We start from the raw sequence: 18,648 nt of genomic DNA on the forward strand, positions 1-18,648 counted from the left end.
GCAGATATGGGGTTCCCGAAAGAATCATTACTGATAATGGTTCTAATCTCAACAACAAGATGATGGCAGAACTGTGCCGGGAATTCAAGATCGAGCATCACAATTCTTCTCCTTATCGTCCGAAGATGAATGGGGCAGTCGAGGTAGCCAATAAGAATATCAAGAAGATTGTGCAGAAAATGGTTGTGACCTATAAAGATTGGCACGAGATGTTTCCGTTTGCATTGCATGGGTACCGAACCTCGGTCCGCGCGTCTACTGGGGCAACGCCTTTCTCGCTTGTGTATGGAATGGAAGTCGTGCTACCAGTTGAGGTTCAGATTCCCTCTTTGAGAGTCCTGATGGACGTCAAATTACAAGAGGCTGAATGGATAAGGACTCGGTACGAAGAGTTGAGCCTGATTGAGGAAAAGAGGTTGGCGGCCATCTGTCATGGGCAGTTGTACCAGCAGCGGATGAAGCGTGCTTTTGACCGGAAGGTACGACCTCGTGTGTATCATGTGGGAGATTTGGTGTTGAAAAGGATCTTTCCTCCACAAAACGATCGAAGGGGCAAATGGACACCCAATTATGAAGGTCCATTCGTGGTCAAGAAGGTTTTCTCTGGAGGAGCCTTGTTGTTAACGACCATGGATGGCGAGGATTTTCCATCCCCTGTGAATGCGGACGCAGTTAAAAAATACTTCGTATAAGAGACCCGCTGGACGAAAAGAATAAAATAGTCCAGGCAAAAATGGGCATCCCGGCGAACCAAGAAAAAAAAATGAAAAGGTTGGGGCATAAATTAGGGATAAAAAGGAAAAAAACTGTACACCCGTCAAGTCGAAAACCTGAAAAGGCGGCTTGGAAAAAAAAGGGTATCCCGGTGGACTGAAAACCCGAAAGGGCAGTCCAGGCAAAAGAGGGATTGAAACGAACAACTGCGTCCAGCATGATCGTTTGTACTTTGGATATGACACGTGGATAATCTTCAGCAGGGATTGGTCGGAAGCGTCTTGTTCAGAAGGCAGAAAGCACGGAAAATCTGAGGACATATGGGGTGTAACCGAGTTGGAACTCGATGAGATCGCGGTTTTACATTGCCATTAGGATAGATTTTCCTTTTGTGCGCAATTACCTCTTTTCAGGAATTGCTTCCTTTGTATTGCTCATTCATGAGCCACACGTTTTTGCAATCAATAAAATGCATATTCAGTCAAATAATTTTGCTTTTGTTTTCATTTCCGCTTTGATTGCAAAAACATCTGTTTATTATGATAAAGAATCTTTGCATTTTAAGACATACGGGTCCCTTCCTATGCATGCTTATAAGATTGAAAGCTTGAAATCTTATTCGGAAGTTTGAGTGACCTAGGTGTTGAAACTTTGGCACGCCTGGGGCACGTTTTTATCTAACGATCTCTTTTGTAGGTGTTGTTAGATGTTTTCACTCACTTGCAGGTTGTGATGAGAAGCTTTTGACAAAAGATCCCCGTGGAGTCCAGTCAGGGACAAGGGATTGAAGAATGGTGAAAAGACGGTGAGAGAACGTACGACGATCCTTGAGGGTTAATCAAGAAGACTCTTCAAAGTCTGAGGACTGGAAAGTTTGTACCAATTTAAGGAGTTCGCTCTCTGTAGAGTACGGAGCAGTCGAGAATACAAGGTGATGAATCAGAAAAGTCCAGACGAGTCTGGGAGCTCTCAAAAGTGGAAAGCTGACACTGGATTTGGATGTTGAATACCAGAGTTCGACGAGTCGACGGGTGTTTTGTGCCAGACTTTCTTTGTTTCCCCAAGCAGAGTTGGGATTGTTACCTCCCCAGCAGATTCAAGGTCTGTGTCTTCCCTAGCAGGGTCGGGATGGTTATCTCCCCAGCAGGTTTGAGATCGGTGTTTCCTCAGCAGCCAGGCCTGAAGGTTGCTATTTCCCTAGCGGAGGTGTCTGTTGGTAGTTGTTTCCCCTAGCATGGTGGAGCTTGTTAGTTCCTCAGCAAGTCGAGGATTGTTGTTTTCCCCGCAGAATGCGTTGGTGGTTTCTTCCCTAGCGAAGTCCCCAAGTGGATCGGGTTCAGTGGAGGTCATCCCTGGTAAGGGTGGTCCTTTCCCCAGCAGCGGTGCTATTCCCCAGCAGGGTGGAGATTGGAGCGATAGCGAGTTCCTCAGCAGAGTGCCTCGAGCTCCCCAGAAGAGTCCCTTGAGGGGGATACTGTTTATGCATTCATCATGTAGATAAGCATAGCATATTGCATACCTAATTGCATAGCATTTCCATAGTTATGGAGCATTACGCTGAAAAAAAATCATGCATCATCATTGCAAGCATAAGCTAGTCTCAAGCCGTGGTTACCGTTTGAGATTTGGTTTCACCAGTTGGTGAAGATGCTACTCAAGCCGTGATTGCCGTTTGAGAAGTGGTTTCGCTAGTTGGAAGATCAACATCAGCATTGCAAGCATCGGTTACTCAAGTCGTGGTTACCGCCTGAGAATCGGTTTCCCCGGATGGTGAATATGTTACTCCGAGGAGTTTAACATCATGGTGTTGGGTCAACCGTATTCCCCAGTAGTGCGATATTGGAGGAAGGATTTCTGTCGTGCGAGATAGAAGTTGGAAGATGTTACTCTGAGGAGTTCGGCATCATGACGTTGGAGCAACAATGTTTCCCAATAGTGCGATATTGGAGGAAAATTTTCCATCGAGCGGAGATGGAAATAAAGATCATAGAACGTTACGCGATCAGCGCGAAGATACATTTCAAATGGAGAAAAGGAAGTGTTGCGGCATTTTCTGGAGAATGGGGTTCAAACGGAGATTGGAGTTGAAGATTATATCCGGGATGAGGTCCTCAGGATTGTCTTCTGATTATGTGTCACCTTAGACTTTGGCTGAGGCCAACAGAAGTCGTTATGGGTGTCTTCAGAGGAAGAAATGCACATGTTACCTTTCTATTGTGAAGGTGTACCCTCTGATATGTCGCCATCAGAGTGGTGTTTTGGTGTTATTTCTGACGTTGCCAGCGGAATTATCACAAGAAAATGGAGAGCGGGGTTCAAATGGAGAGAAGGAGATGCTGGGCATTTTCTGGAGAGCGGGGTCCAAATGGAGAAAGGGAGACACGGGGTGTTTTTTGGAGAGCGGGGTTCACAACGGCGATCACGAGCTATCGTCAGGCGACTGGGGTTCAATTGGAGAGCGGGGTTCATTGTTTGGCAAACAAGACTACTATGAAGGTGTCGGGGTTCAACTGCGATGATCCGGGATCATTTGCATGAAAGAAAATATTTGTTCGGGGTCCAAGAAAAGCAAAAAAAAATCATCATCAATCAGAAAGTTTTGGGGTTCAAAGGAAAAAAAAGTAAAGAGAGAAAAATCCCCAGCTGAGCGCAAATTGTTCGTTTGCTAGGGTTGAATAGAGGATAGCATGCTCATGGCTTGTTATCCCCAGCATGGGTCGTTGGCACGCGTGCCGCCTCATTTATCATTGTTCCTTATCTCTGCCGATGCTGACAGGCATGAAAAGTTTTTCGGGTATTCAGACCGATACGGCATTCAGTCCAGGTTTCCGGTGTTCAGGCCGAGGTGGGTGTTCAGACCAGAGTTTCCAATGTTCAGGTCGAAGAAGCTTCCGAAGTTCAGATCGATGCAGCTTGCGGCATTCAGGCCAGTTTTCAGGTATCCAGACCGAAGTGGTATCCAGACCGAAGTGGTATCCAGACCGAAGTGGTATTGGGACCAAAATGGCATTCAGGCCAGTTTTTCGGGCATTCAGGCCAATCTCTCGGTATTCAGACCGGCATCAATACTCTTATGCTCCGATGCTCAGTATTCAGACTGATGAGCGGCGTTCAGGCCATGGTGGTTCCTGTGTTACCATTTATTTTGGTATCCAGGTCAATATTTCTTTTCGGTATTTAGGCCGACTTTCACCGAACCAGACAGATTCTTCTTTTGAGATTGCTTCTTTGCCGATTCTGATAGGCATTGTTAATTATTTTCCCAGCGGAGTGCAAATTGTTCGTCTGTTCTTGGTATTCAATCACTCTTCACCCTGATCATCTGAAAGTCGAGGCTATTCATATCGACAGGTTCACAGTGGATTGAATAGGGGCAGCTGTAACACCTCAAAATTTGCCCTCCTCTTCTTGGGACTAGCTTAGCATATTGCATTTCATTTGTAGGACATTAAGCATTTGCATTATTGCATATCATGTGAAAATAAACGAGTCATCCCCTAAAAATCTTTCTCAGAAGATAGAGAGGTTAAGAGGTTCAAGCCTGAGGGTCTCATGGATTGATCACTAGCCATCTGAGGGTTTGTGCTTCAATTAGGGTTTCTTGGTCCCTCAAGGAGGTTGAGCATTATCTTATTGGCAAGGGTACATCATCATCATCATGGTTATGTCATCCTCAAGTCCTCAAGGGGCTCATTGTTCATGCTCAGATTCTTTGGGATTAGGGTTTTTTGACCTCTAGTTAACCCTAATCAGTTGCATTCTACCAGTCAGGGTTTCTCAAGGAGATGAGGTTTATTTCTTGGATGGGGATCATATGATTATTGTGTGGGGCTTACAAGATCTAGGGTTTCATTTTGGAGCCATTTCCTCAAGTGGTTGAGGCTCAAGCTGATCAGAGCATTTCCAAGTCATCTGTCAACTAGAAAGTCAACAGAAAGTCAACTGAGGGCTAGGAGGTGGAGAAATGAGTTTCAACATCTCATTCATGTTCAAAAGGGGCTTATTAATCATTTCAAATGCATATCTTGAAGAATTTGAGGTCAGATCAAAAGTTTCCAAAAATGGAAAGTGACATGTAATTGAAAGTTTCCAAAAATGGAAAGTTTTTGGTTCAAATTAAACTTGATCTTGCATCATCAAAGAAGCTCCAAATGAAATTTTGTCCAACATGAAAGTTGAAGATCTATCTATCCCATTTCCAAAAAGTCCAAGATCATGAATTTATGATGAATGGTTGAGGAGATATGATCAAATCATTGCCAAGTGTACATGGAACTTCAAAAGGGCATATCTTTTGACTCATAACTCCAAATTGAGTGGTTCTTTTTGCAAAATTCTTCTCATGACATGAACTTTCCAAATCATTCATCACATTGCATGAAAATTCTTCACATGATCATTTGCTTATCCATGAAGATTTTGGAGGGAAATTCATAAATTTAAAATTGGTGCATCATGGGCACAAACTACCATTGCCATTGCGTTAATTATAGGATTTTAAGTGAATGTGGCCATGCAAATGGTACTGTTCACGTTTGGAATTGCCATGCACCACAAAAAATTTCAATTTTTGTCACCACACCTTATCGTGCTTAACTTCAACTAAACCTTGATTAATTTTAATTAAAATAGGATTAGCACATGGTATATATACATAAACCTAACAGAATTGTAGAGGTTTTGCTCATTCTAGATCCAAATTCTCTCTCCCTCCAAAATTTTCTCTCAATCTTAATTCAAATTTTTCTCACATAAGCCTTGAATCTTCTTCCATATTCTGGTTCTCTAGTGTTGATTTAGCAAAGATCAAGCCTTGGATCGTCAAGTTTGGACCAGAATTGTGCATGTGAAGCTTAAGAACTCAAAAATGGCAAATGCAGATTAAGCAAGATCTACACAGTTCCAAGCCTCAAAATCTTCATAAAGCTTCATCACAAGTGATTAGGAGTGGATTTGCATGCTTGCTTGGCCTTGGATCTGCAGAATTCAACAACTGTTCTTCAAGAGGTCACATTTTTTATCCTCTTAATTATCTGTTTTATGTGTATAGTCTTGTAGAACATTGAGTGCTGATGAATCTGAGCTAAATTTCACATGATTTGGTGCATTAGCTTGATTGAAGTTTTGAATGTCAAACTTTTTTGCTTCGATTTGCACGATTGGTGATGAATTAACATGAATCAATGCTTGATCTATAACCTACATGTCATGAGGATTTGAATGATGTAGAAATTTTAAGATTCTGGAAAATTCTGGAAATTTGGCTTTGAATGTTCATACTGTTCATCTTCATCTTCGTGAGGAAGATGAAGATCTTCATCGTAGCGACGGCCTAGCGTCCGTCTTTCCGTCGCTAGTAGGTGCGCTAGGGTTTTTTCCAAAACGGCGCCGTTTCTGCATGGCGCACGCCTCATTCAAATTGGTACCGGCTTCAATTCCAGAATTATTTGAATCATTTCTGTTTTGATTTGGAAATTTCATTCTCAATGTCCAAATATGTGCTTTGAAATTGTCTTTGACTTCCCTTGCACATGAAATGCCTTTGCATGATGATTTTGGTTAGGTCCTTTTTAGGACATGTTTATGATTGATTAAATGTGATTCATGTTGAGTTTGAGCTTCTGTTTTGGCTTTTAGCTTCACTTTTGACCCTAGCCTTTGAGCTAGTGGTTTGCTCTCACATTTGAGTTGTGCATTTCAGGTTTCAAAGCAATTAGCCACATTGGTTGATATGATCTCATCACTTGAGATACAAATTATATTGGTTGGTTAACCTTGTTGTTTTGTAGGTCTTGAGGATGATGAATCAATTTAGTTTGCTTGCACCTTATGCCTTGCACCATTGTTGTCTAATGATGAACTGTCTGTTGAGATCTATTGACTGTTGTCTGTTTGTCTGAGTGTTGTACTTATTTGTTTAGTTGTTTACACAGGTACCTAAGTTGCTTTAAGTTCATTTGAACTTTGCTTTGCTTTGCTTGTGGTTGGCATACCACTTAGGTAATGACCTCTGACTTCATGTAGTCTGGAAGACCTGTCATGTTACTTTGGCAAGCACCTGTCTGAAACCCTCCTTAAGAGGCAATGTTTGTGCTTGTTTATCTTTGTGCCTTGTACATATAAAGACCTCCTAAGTGAAGAGGCATTGGCAGATAAAAGGGATGTGTAATCCATCCCCTGTTATTCAGTTGTGTCTTTCATCTTGCTCACACCATGTGTTGATGCACTTTGAATAAGAACCCAAGATCTTCTTGTGTCAGTCATGTGGAGTAGAGTTCCTGATTCTGGACTCCCACACTTTCATTGTCTGAAGCTCTCCCAGGCCAGGAATAAGAGCTATGAGGTCTTACCTGTAGGAGAATTGCCATCCAAGGCGCAGCGGAATTTAAAAAATTTCTCCATTTAGTGATCCTTACGAATGGGCATGATCAGTGATAGAATCGTTACCTCTTGTGGCGATTCAAACCTTTGGTGCAGATCTCTGACAATGATCAAAACCGTTGATACAGATCCACGGGGCGATCACGAACGTTAAACGATGACAACGTCTCTACTCAGTCCACATGAACGGATTCCTTCAATCGCAGTGCTAGCTGTTATGAATGAAGGCTTTGAGTGAGAGAGAGATACGAAATTCCAACTCTTCAGTTGTGTTGTCTGTCTCAGTGAGTTACAATGCTTCTACCCAAGGGGTTCTATTTATAGAACCACTTGTGTGGGCTTCAAGCCAAAAAGCCCACTTAAGTGCATTTTGGCCCATATCTCATAAAATGCCAAAATCACTTAAGTATTTGGTACCTTACCATATTTCGTATTCTACTTAAGTACACCGTACCTTACGATGTTCCTTAATTATTCTATCTCTCATCAATCCGTCCTTTGTGTGTGACCCTATAGGTTTTCGCGACGTTGGCAATTATATTAAATCACACATTTAACATAATAAACAGTGAGCGGTATCTTGCAACACATCACTGCTACCCAAGTCACGAAAATGTCATGTGATCTGACAAAACCTCCCGTGATAATAATTATGTGTATAATTACCCCTTTGCCCTTATGTCTATATTGAACACAAGGTATAGACTGTGTAACCTTTGTCCAGTTCAATATTGGGCCCATAGACATTTATCATGTTACGCAGGATTGGCAAATTCCATCTAGGACACTCATGTCCCTCAGTATGCTTTGTGGAGTACCCATCAACTGTCTTTATGGTTATCCAGTTACGGACAATGTTGGATCAGCAATAAAGCACTCGACTCTACATCTAGGATCCATAGTGGTTTCAGGTCGAAGAGTGGTATACACTATTATCACCATGAGAATAACTTATGACACTTTGCATAACTTTCTATATAGTATTCTCATAGCGGGTCAATCCGGTATAAATATTACTCCTAATATTCATACCTATGTTTAAGACTTGATAACTCTTTATCCATGATCCATGAGATGTGATCATCAGTCTACAAACATAATAGTCTTAATGCTTTAATGTTATCCCACTTCACACTAAAACTCGACTACAGATACTTTAGGAATAGTGTCCTTATGTTTAATGTGTTCTCATGATTAAGTCACACTTAATACATTAAACGGACTATCTATTCCAGGGACTTTATTAATCAACCATAATAAAGAAGATGCCTTTTATTATTAATAAATAATTCGATACAAGTACCAAAAGTATTGGCCTCTAGGGCTTACACCAACAATCTCCCACTAGCACTAAAGCCAATCAGGAATACCCCGTATGCCCATTGATCTAGTATGGCCATCATGCTTCTACTGCGCAAGAGGCTTTGTCAGTGGGTCAGCAACATTGTCAAGTGTAGGTACTTTACTATTTTCACACAACGTCTAAGTATGTGTTTGGATCGTTGGTGAGATCTAGGCTCCTTAGCTTGTGCGATAACATCATTGTTATCATAATAGAGACCAATGGGATCCACAATGCTAGGGACTATGCCAAGTTTATTGATCCAAACAGCTTCCTTTGCTGCACTTAAGGCAGCAATATACTCGGCCTCAGTTGTAGAATCAGCAACTGCATCTTGCGTTGAACTTTTCAAGCTCACAGTGCCACCATTTAAGCAAAACACATAACCAGATTGGAATCATTCATATTAAAGCGTCTCAGCACTTTGTCTATGTATGTACTCTGACTTAGGCCAAGCAGTTTTGTGATCTATCTCTATAGATTCTGATTCCTAATATATAGGTTGTTTCACCTAGGTCCTTCATAGAAAAGCATTTCCCCAACCAAGACTTTACTTGTTGCAGGGTAGGGATATCGATTCCAATGAGTAATATGTCATCTACATATAATACCAGGAATACGATCATGCTCCCACTAACCTTCTTGTAGACACAAGGCTCATCTTCGTTCTTGATGAATCCATACAGTTTTACTGTTTCATCAAGGCGAAGATTCCATGAGTAGGTCACAGGCTCATCTTGATCCATGAGTAATACATCACCTTGATCAGATATCCATATATCTCAGGTAGGTGACGCATCCTGCCTGACCTACGCTGGTCTTGTTCTACTTGAGCAGGTTGCTCTTACACAACTACTTGTGTTTCTTTCTCTAATTCCTCCATAGGTGTATCGATGCTTTGTGATTCTTGAATTTCTTCAAGCTCTACTTTCCTCCCACTGGTTCCTTTGGAATTAAAATCCTTTTCTAGGAAAACTCCAGTTCGAGCGACAAACACTTTGCCCTCCGAAGGATTGTAGAAATAATATCCTCTTGTTTCTTTAGGATACCCCACAAATAAGAATTTGTCAGATTTGGGCTCAAGCTTAGTTGAAATTTGTCGTTTCACATAAACTTCGCAACCCCAAATCTTCATGTAAGACATATGTGGTCTCTTACCACTCCATATCTCATACGGTGTCTTTTCAACCTTTTGGATGGAACATGGTTAAGTGTGTAAGCTGATGTCAATGGTGTATGTCCTCAAAAGGAGTTTGGAAGATTGGTGTGACTCATCATGGATCGGACCATATCCAACAGGGTCCGATTTCTTCTCTCAGATACACCCTTCCATTGGGATGTTGCAGGAGGAGTAAGTTGGGATAGGATCCCACACTCTTTCAGATGGTCATCAAACTCTAGGATTAAATACTCATCACTTCGATCTGATCGAAGAGTTTTAATATTCTTACCTAGTTGGTTTTAACTCGTTAGGTTTCACCCTTTTGTATTAATGTTATTAATAGGCATTTCAAGATCAAGGACATATAGTCCATTGTTCATTTGTGCAGTAGCATAGAATATATCATTCAAATAAATTGAGCAACAATTGTTCTTTATTATAAATGAAAAACCAAACTTGTCCAAACAAGCAATGGAAATAATATTCCTGCTAATTGCAGGTACATAATAACAGTTCTCTAACTGAATTATTAAACAACTAGGTAAAGTCAATACAAAAGTTCCTACGGCTAAAGCAGCAACCTTTGCTCCATAGCTAACTCGTAGGTCGACTTCACCTTTTGCCAAGTCTCTACTCCTTGTTAGTTCCTGCACATTTGTACAAATGTGAGAACCGCATCCAGTATCTAATACCCATGATGCAGAAGTAGATAAATTAATAACAAAATTACCTGAAGTTGAAGTCTCTACTCCATTCTTCTTATCTTCCAGGTACTTTGGGCAGTTCCTCTTCCAGTGTCCGGTCTTACCGCAATGGAAGCAGGTGCCTTCTTTTGCTATGCCTCCACTAGGCTTCAAAGCAGCAATGGGTCTGGGATTGGCAACTTCCTTGCCCTTCCCCTTATCACTCTACTTAGTGGGCCTTTTGTTCTGTCTCTTTCCATTTCCAATCATCAGAATGGACTTCCCTTTTGACTTCAGATTCTGCTCGGCAGTTCTTAACATGGCGAGCAGTTCAGGAAGAGATTTGTCCATATCAATCATATTGAAATTTAGGACAAATTGACTGAAACTATCTGGCAACGATTGCAAGGCGCAGCGGAATTTAAAAAATTTCTCCATTTAGTGATCCTTACGAATGGGCATGATCAGTGATAGAATCGTTACCTCTTGTGGCGATTCAAACCTTTGGTGCAGATCTCTGACAATGATCAAAACCTTTGATACAGATCCACGGGGCGATCATGAACGTTGAACGATGACAACGTCTCTACTCAGTCCACACGAACGGATTCCTTCAATCGCAGTGCTAGCTGTTATGAATGAAGGCTTTGAGTGAGAGAGAGATACGAAATTCCAACTCTTCAGTTGTGTTGTCTGTCTCAGTGAGTTACAATGCTTCTACCCAAGGGGTTCTATTTATAGAACCACTTGTGTGGGCTTCAAGCCAAAAAGCCCACTTAAGTGCATTTTGGCCCATATCTCATAAAATGCCAAAATCACTTAAGTATTTGGTACCTTACCATATTTCGTATTCTACTTAAGTACATCGTACCTTACGATGTTCCTTAATTATTCTATCTCTCATCAATCCGTCCTTTGTGTGTGACCCTATAGGTTTTCGCGACGTTGGCAATTATATTAAATCACGCATTTAACATAATAAATAGTGAGCTGTATCTAGCAACACATCACCGCTACCCAAGTCATGAAAATGTCATGTGATCTGACAAAACCTCCCGTGATAATAATTATGTGTATAATTACCCCTTTGCCCTTATGTCTATATTGAACACAAGGTATAGACTGTGTCACCCTTGTCCAGTTCAATATTGGGCCCATAGACATTTATCCTGTTACGCAGGATTGACAAATTCCATCTAGGACACTCATGTCCCTCAGCATGCTTTGTGGAGTACCCATCAACTGTCTTTATGGCTATCCAGTTACGGACAATGTTGGATCAGCAATAAAGCACTCGACTCTACATCTAGGATCCATAGTGGTTTCAGGTCGAAGAGTGGTATACACTATTATCACCATGAGAATAACTTATGACACTTTGCATAACTTTCTATATAGTATTCTCATAGCGGGTCAATCCGGTATAAATATTACTCCTAATATTCATACCTATGTTTAAGACTTGATAACTCTTTATCCATGATCCATGAGATGTGATCATCAGTCTACAAACATAATAGTCTTAATGCTTTAATGTTATCCCACTTCACACTAAAACTCGACTACAGATACTTTAAGAATAGTGTCCTTATGTTTAATGTGTTCTCATGATTAAGTCACACTTAATACATTAAACGGACTATCTATTCCAGGGACTTTATTAATCAACCATAGTAAAGAAGATGCCTTTTATTATTAATAAATAATTTGATACAAGTACCAAAAGTATTGGCCTCTAGGGCTTACACCAACATTACCCTCATCTCCCATCTCATCTGCTTCACCCTAACTCTCAATGTTAGGGTTAAGAGCTCAAAATACCCCTTTCCAGTTGGCTTGTTTGTCGAGGTTGATTTGACCCCTTGACTAAAGCCCAACCTTGTGTGAGCCACTTGTTTGCATATAGTGTGTGTGCTTGCTCTTGTGATTGCTTATTTGTTGTTTATCTGTTGTTCAACTTGCTGCCTGTGCGAGTTAGGATTTGCTTAGATACCTCAACCTAGGACTATTGTGGATTGTATGACAACTATTAGGCTCGAGTCAGTCTCCCTTTTAGTTTGTTATTCCCAGGTCTCTGGTTAGGAGAAAGTTTCTCCCCTGTTCAGGGGAACTACGTCGCCCTGATCCTCATACCAGATGAGGTACGTAGGCAGGAGATCGTGCGAGATCTCTTCGGGCACCCTTTTCTTTTTTGGTGTGTGTTTTCTTGTTTGGAGTCTGACGTAAGCCCAGCGATTGGCAGTTGGTTTCCTGTGGATTGTGTGTTTGAAGTCTGATGTAAGCCCAGCTATTGGCATTCGGTTTCCTTGTTTGTTTGTTGTGTGCTTGGAGTCTGACGTAAGTCCAGCGATTGGCAGTCGGTTTCCTGTGGGTTGTGTGTGTGGAGTCTGATGTAAGTCCAGCGATTGGCATTCGGTTTCCTTGTTTGTGTTTGTTGTTTGGAGTCGGACGTAAGACCAGCCATTGGCAGTCTGTTTCCATTTGCATGTTCGCTTTGACGTCTCAGCGTCTGTGCGTGTGTTTTGTTTCGGCGTGCGTTATCCGAACTACGGTAGCTCTGATTCTCATTCTAGATGAGATACGTAGGCATAGGATGCGATATCCTAGCGAGCCTGTTCCCCTCTTCTTCCATCTGTGTTTTATTCCAGCGTGCGTGCATTCTTTTTGAGCAGTTATTTAGCAACCTTATTCTTTTCTTCTGAGCGTGGATCCCGTCGAGTACGACGGACGTGGGGGGTGCTAATACCTTCCCCTTGCGTAACCGACTCCCGTACCTTGTAATCTTCGGTCGTAAGACCATTTCCTTTCCAGGTTTACTTCGAGCGTTTCTTTTCCCTCCTTTGGGATAAATAATGCACGGTGGTGGCTCTGTTTGTTTGTTTTTCCCGCCGGTTGTTTTTCGCGGATGCGACAGTGGTTGTTGATTGTTGTTATGTTGCTGGTACTGCTGATTATCTCTGAAGACAGGTGCTATGTGAGCCACCTGGTGCTGGTTACCGACGGGACACACGGTCTTCCTTTTCACAGAGGGTCTTCTTGGTTTCATATGGGAGGTCACATCATGTGCCTCTCCATCCTTCTTTTTAACAAACGCCTCATAACGTTTGGCAGAAGAGCCTTCTTCTCTTGTTAGACGCCCTTCTCTAACCCCTTCTTCTAGAAGCATCCCCATATTCACCATCTCGGTGAAGTCAGAAGGAGCGCTAGCAATCATCCGCTCATAATAAAAAGAACTCAAGGTCTTCAAGAAGATCTTAGTCATCTCTTTCTCTTCTAGCGGAGGCACAATCTGTGTTGCTACCTCTCGCCACCTCTGGGCATATTCTTTGAATGTTTCCTTGTCCTTCTGGGACATGGCCCTCAATTGATCCCTATCGGGAGCCATATCCACATTGTACTTGTATTGCTTGACGAAGGCCTCGCCGAGATCGTTGAAGGAGCGGATGTTCGCACTGTCTAAACCCATGTACCAACGCAGAGCAGCACCAGACAAACTGTCCTGAAAGTAGTGGATGAGCAGTTGGTCATTGTCGGTTTGAGTCGACATTTTCCTGGCATACATGACCAGGTGGCTGAGAGGGCAAGTATTTCCCTTGTATTTTTCAAAGTCATGGACCTTGAATTTCACAGGGATCTTCACATTAGGAACCAAGCAGAGTTCGGCAACAGACTTGCCAAAAAGATCCTTTCCTCTGAGAGTTTTCAATTCCTTGCGAAGCTCAAGAAACTGATCGTTCATAGAGTCCATCTTCTCATAGACATATGGGCCCTCAAACGGCTCAGAATGATAGATGGTGTCGTCTACTCTGGGCAAAGTATACACGACAGGAGGAGGAACAGCAAGGACCGGGCTAGATGCCGACATAGAAGCAAAGGTGGGAGCAGGACCCTCGGGCATGAAATTCGGAGGCATCCCCCACGGGAATCCGGCTGGCATGGCCGTTGGAGAAAAGTGTGCACTGGCCGCAGGCACAGTCGAGGAGACAATCTCAGAGATGACTGTCCTCTGGGGAGGAGTTGAAGGTGTTGGAGAAGACTGGCTCTGGGCAGCCATGAATGACTCCATCAAGGCACTTAATCTGGCCATTTCCTCTTTCAGCTCGCGGTTCTCTTGTTCCAAATGATCCATCAGTCTTGAAATGTTGGCTCTGGTGTAGTACCTGTGAGTCAGCTTGTCTTCAAAATAAATGAAGAACACAGAGTTAGACCACAGGACCAGAAACCGGGAACAAAACCTGCTTATGATGCATGCAATGCTTGTGCACATGATTTTTTCTTTTATTTCAAAGGAACTTTAGGGTTCTATTTGCAAAATTTTGGAAATATTAAACACTTTTATATGGAAACATAATATCTGGGAAATATTTTACACCAAAGAAGTACAACATTGGTAACCATATACAAGAGAAAAGGAAAATAATCATCCTATGGGTCCCTAGAAACAATCATCTAAAGCTCGGGACACAGGAAGATAAGATGCACGAAGCCTCTTCACCTCCCTCTCGTAGGCTGCTTCCATATCTGCTTTCTCCTTGGCGAGTCGATCGTACTTCCTTTTCCAAAACTTGGAAGACTGAGGAAGTAGAGAAGTCCATGCATCATCAGGATCATCAATAACCTGATGTTCGAGGAACTCTATCAAAGCATCCTTCTCCTTAATTTGCTGAAGCAACTCTTCTCGTTCACGGATCCAAGCACGTGATCGGTCTTCTTCTCTCAACTCCTCTACTCCCTGGTCAGGGAGGGTTGAAGGCCCAGCCATAACCAAAGGTGTAGGTCTTGGACACTCGTAAGGCATGAGATACTCAGACGCTCTCTTCCTAACCCAAGCAGTGTAAGGCTCCATAGCAACACAATTCTTAGGACCCAACTCCTTCCTTCCTTTCCTATGAATCTTGCACCAAGCGCGAACCATTTTGCCCTTCAAGTTTTGGGGATCTTTACCCTCCTAAAAGAACACACCCTCTAATAGAATGTTATTGGGTTTATCCTTTACGGGGAACCCAAGCTGACGACGTGCCAAAATAGAGTTGTAGTTAATCCCACCACATGTACCAAGAAGAGGTACATTGGAGAATTCACTACAAGAGTCGATAATCTGCACACTATCATACACACGGTTATACCAAGAGATATCATCATTAGTAAGAGACATAAGTCTCGTGGACCACCGTAGACATCTTTTGTTCTCCTTGAAGGCGACCGTCTGCGGTAAGTGAGAAATAAACCACTTATACAACAGAGGCAAACAGCACACAGCGGCACCACCACCCTTTGCATTCCTCATATGCAAAGAAAAGTAAGTGTCACCCAACAGAGTCGGGACGAGATTAAGAGTAGAGAAAACCCTAATAACGTTCACATCCACAAACTTGTCGATGTTGGGGAACAACACTAACCCATAGATGAGAAGTACAAATATGGCCTCAAAGGCGTCCTCACTCATGGCCTTCCCATACACAGTAGCTTGAGTAATGAGGAACTCAGAGGGGAGACCTTGAATTCCACCTTTGGTAGTCATATGAGCACCAACCAGAGATTCATCTATGTGCAACATGTCTGCTATCTCTTGAGAAGTAGGAATACTCTCCAAGCCACTGAACGGCAACTGGTCTAGAATCGGTATACCCACAAGGTAGGCATACTCCTCAAGTGTCGGCAAAAGCTAAAAATCCGGAAATGTGAAGCAACGGTACAAGGGATCATAAAACTGCACCAATACACTCATTAATCCTTCATCCACCTGAGTAGTCAGAAGAGGAAGAAGCTTCCCAAAACGTGCCTTGAAACCCAAAGGATCTAATACATAGGATGTCAGATTCCTTAACTCTTTCAAGTCGGGTTGTCTGAAACTGTACTTCTTTGTATTCCTTCGTTGTCTTTCCATGTCTGAAAATTTGCAAATAAACCCCTTAAGTTCCTTGAAAATTTTCTTCATTATTGATGATATGGATGAAAATGGGTGCATGAATGCAACAAACACACTCAAGGATCAAGCAGAGCACACCAATCAAAGGTCATGGGATGGATCATATCATCCTTAATATCAATCATCCATTTTGGTGGATTATGGTTTACACCTTATCAACACCCAAGTTCCATTGGTATTAAGGATACATGAACGGATCAACCACGAATCAAGGGTTTGTTGCGAGTCACGAGCATGGAGTCTCGGTTAAGAACCACCCAAAGGGAGTGTACTAGGGTTTAAACCGGCCAAACATGTTCTACAAGAGGTTCCCATAGTCATCATCCCATCTTTCGGATATTATCGGAGAAACGACTACTCGTATTCCAAAAAATATTCTCAAGAGAGACTCTTACGAGTGTAGTATCGCGTAACAATCGTATCAAATCTTACACTTGAACGATTTTCGCACTACATCCTAAGAATAGGCCAAGATGGGCTTGGTAAACTAAGGTTCTTGACTTCTAAGGTCTATATTGGAAAGAGTAATGTCTAACCACAACTACTTGTGTGACATTATTGATCCCAACATGACCTCCACCAAGTGAATGGACTTGCAAGTTAACTTGCTAAGGAATAACTCCACACAAGTCAACAAGACTATGCCATTCTCCTATCCTAAGTGCACTCGAGTTCGGGTATAGAACTCATCTCACAAAGATCACCAAGCACACAAGGAATTAATATCAAGCAAATCAATCATTACATACAATACAGTAATCCCAAATTGCACAAAAATATGTCACAAAATGATATACCATACAATACAACAAATATGAAAAGTAGGCAAAACCCATTGGGCAAACTTTTCTCCAGCAGAGTCACCACTTTTCTGTAGCGGGGTATTCGTTACCATTAGAGATATTGACTAAATCCAAGGTAAATCATACAAGTCGAGTCGCCACCGCACTTCTATTTATCCAAAGGAATGGTTAGAAAGCGAATAAAAACCTAAAAGTTTTATCGAATTAAAAACTAGTAAAAGATAGTCAGAGATCTGGGTAAGGGGGTTGGTTATGTAATGGGAAGGTGTTAGGCACCCAAAACATCCTAGGTACTCCTAGGGAGCCCTTTTCATACTTGTTGCCAGGTTGTTGTTTTGTGAAAGTTTATTTGTGCAAACATGATTGAAGAGATGAGAAGAGAATATACAAGTTATTTACATTTTGTGTTTGGATGGATAAACCCATTGCCTACGTACCATCTTAAAAAAGATTAGGATCAAAACCTCGTAGTTCGAGGTAAAAATCTCAAAATGAGTTGGTGAATTCATTGGTCCAAAAGTCTTAAGGTCTTTTGTTATCAAAGGGAGAAAACTCAACCTAAAACCATAAATCCACCATGTGAGGATAGCTTCAACATGCTAGTGAGGGGTTAACCCTATAATAAGCATGGAAGACTCATTGTCCATCACTAAGGATATAGGTGAGTATTACATCTACCACAAAGATAACTCAAACCTAATAACTAAAGGTTATGAAAAAAAGTTTTGATTAAGGAAGTGGCCATTTGAACCACAAAAGACTTTTGAATGGGTTATATTTACCAATTAGAAGTATATACAAAGTGGTCAAAGTGAACTTAAAGATTCAATTCAAAATCAGTATTATGAAAAGAAAGTTTGAAAATCAAAAGCATAAGGCTTAGGTTTCTAATGTTGAAAACAAGAGTTAAATGTTTGCACAAAAGTTTTGGCTTGGGTTAGAGTGGAGAGAAGAAGAAGAAGGGCTAAAGTCCTAAGCAAAGCAAAAAGGTGAGGGATAAGAAGCAAAACCGCAATGGAGTTCCTTTCTTGAGATCATATTGATGATCCAGGTAGCTCCCATCCTTTGGAATAAGCAAGCAAGTAAGCATAAACTCAAGTAATCAACAATCAAATGAACTCTTGGAAAGACTCCTCAATGTATCTTGGATATCTCTCTCTTGGAAGTTCATGGTAATGGTTCCTCAATTAAGCTCAAGTGGGGACTCCTATCACAAAGAAAACACACATCAAAAGGTTCTATAATACCATCAAAGAATGGACAAGAGGGAGTTTAGAATATAATCCTTTCAATGTTCATCTTCAAGCTTAAGCATTCTAAAGGCTCAATGCCTAGTTGCTCTTTGACTTTTTATAGCACTCTAAAGGCCCAATGCCTAGTTGCTCTTTGACTCCAAATTTGCATAGGGAAAGTCCTAAGGTCTAAGTCCATTTTGTCCAATTCTTTGCATTTGGTTCACAACAATCAAAACAAAACACAAACACAATAGTATAAACACAATTATGTGCTCAAGTGAGCAAAAGGCAAATGGCATTAACATAAACATATGCTCAAGTGAGCAAAGGGAAAAGCAAATGGATAATATGTGCAAAAGTAGTAAATTGCATAAAAGTAAAGTGCAAAAAGTAAATGTT

This window comes from Lathyrus oleraceus, chromosome 2 (genome assembly GCF_024323335.1).
Source record: "Lathyrus oleraceus cultivar Zhongwan6 chromosome 2, CAAS_Psat_ZW6_1.0, whole genome shotgun sequence".
NCBI classification, from domain to species: domain Eukaryota; kingdom Viridiplantae; phylum Streptophyta; class Magnoliopsida; order Fabales; family Fabaceae; genus Lathyrus; species Lathyrus oleraceus.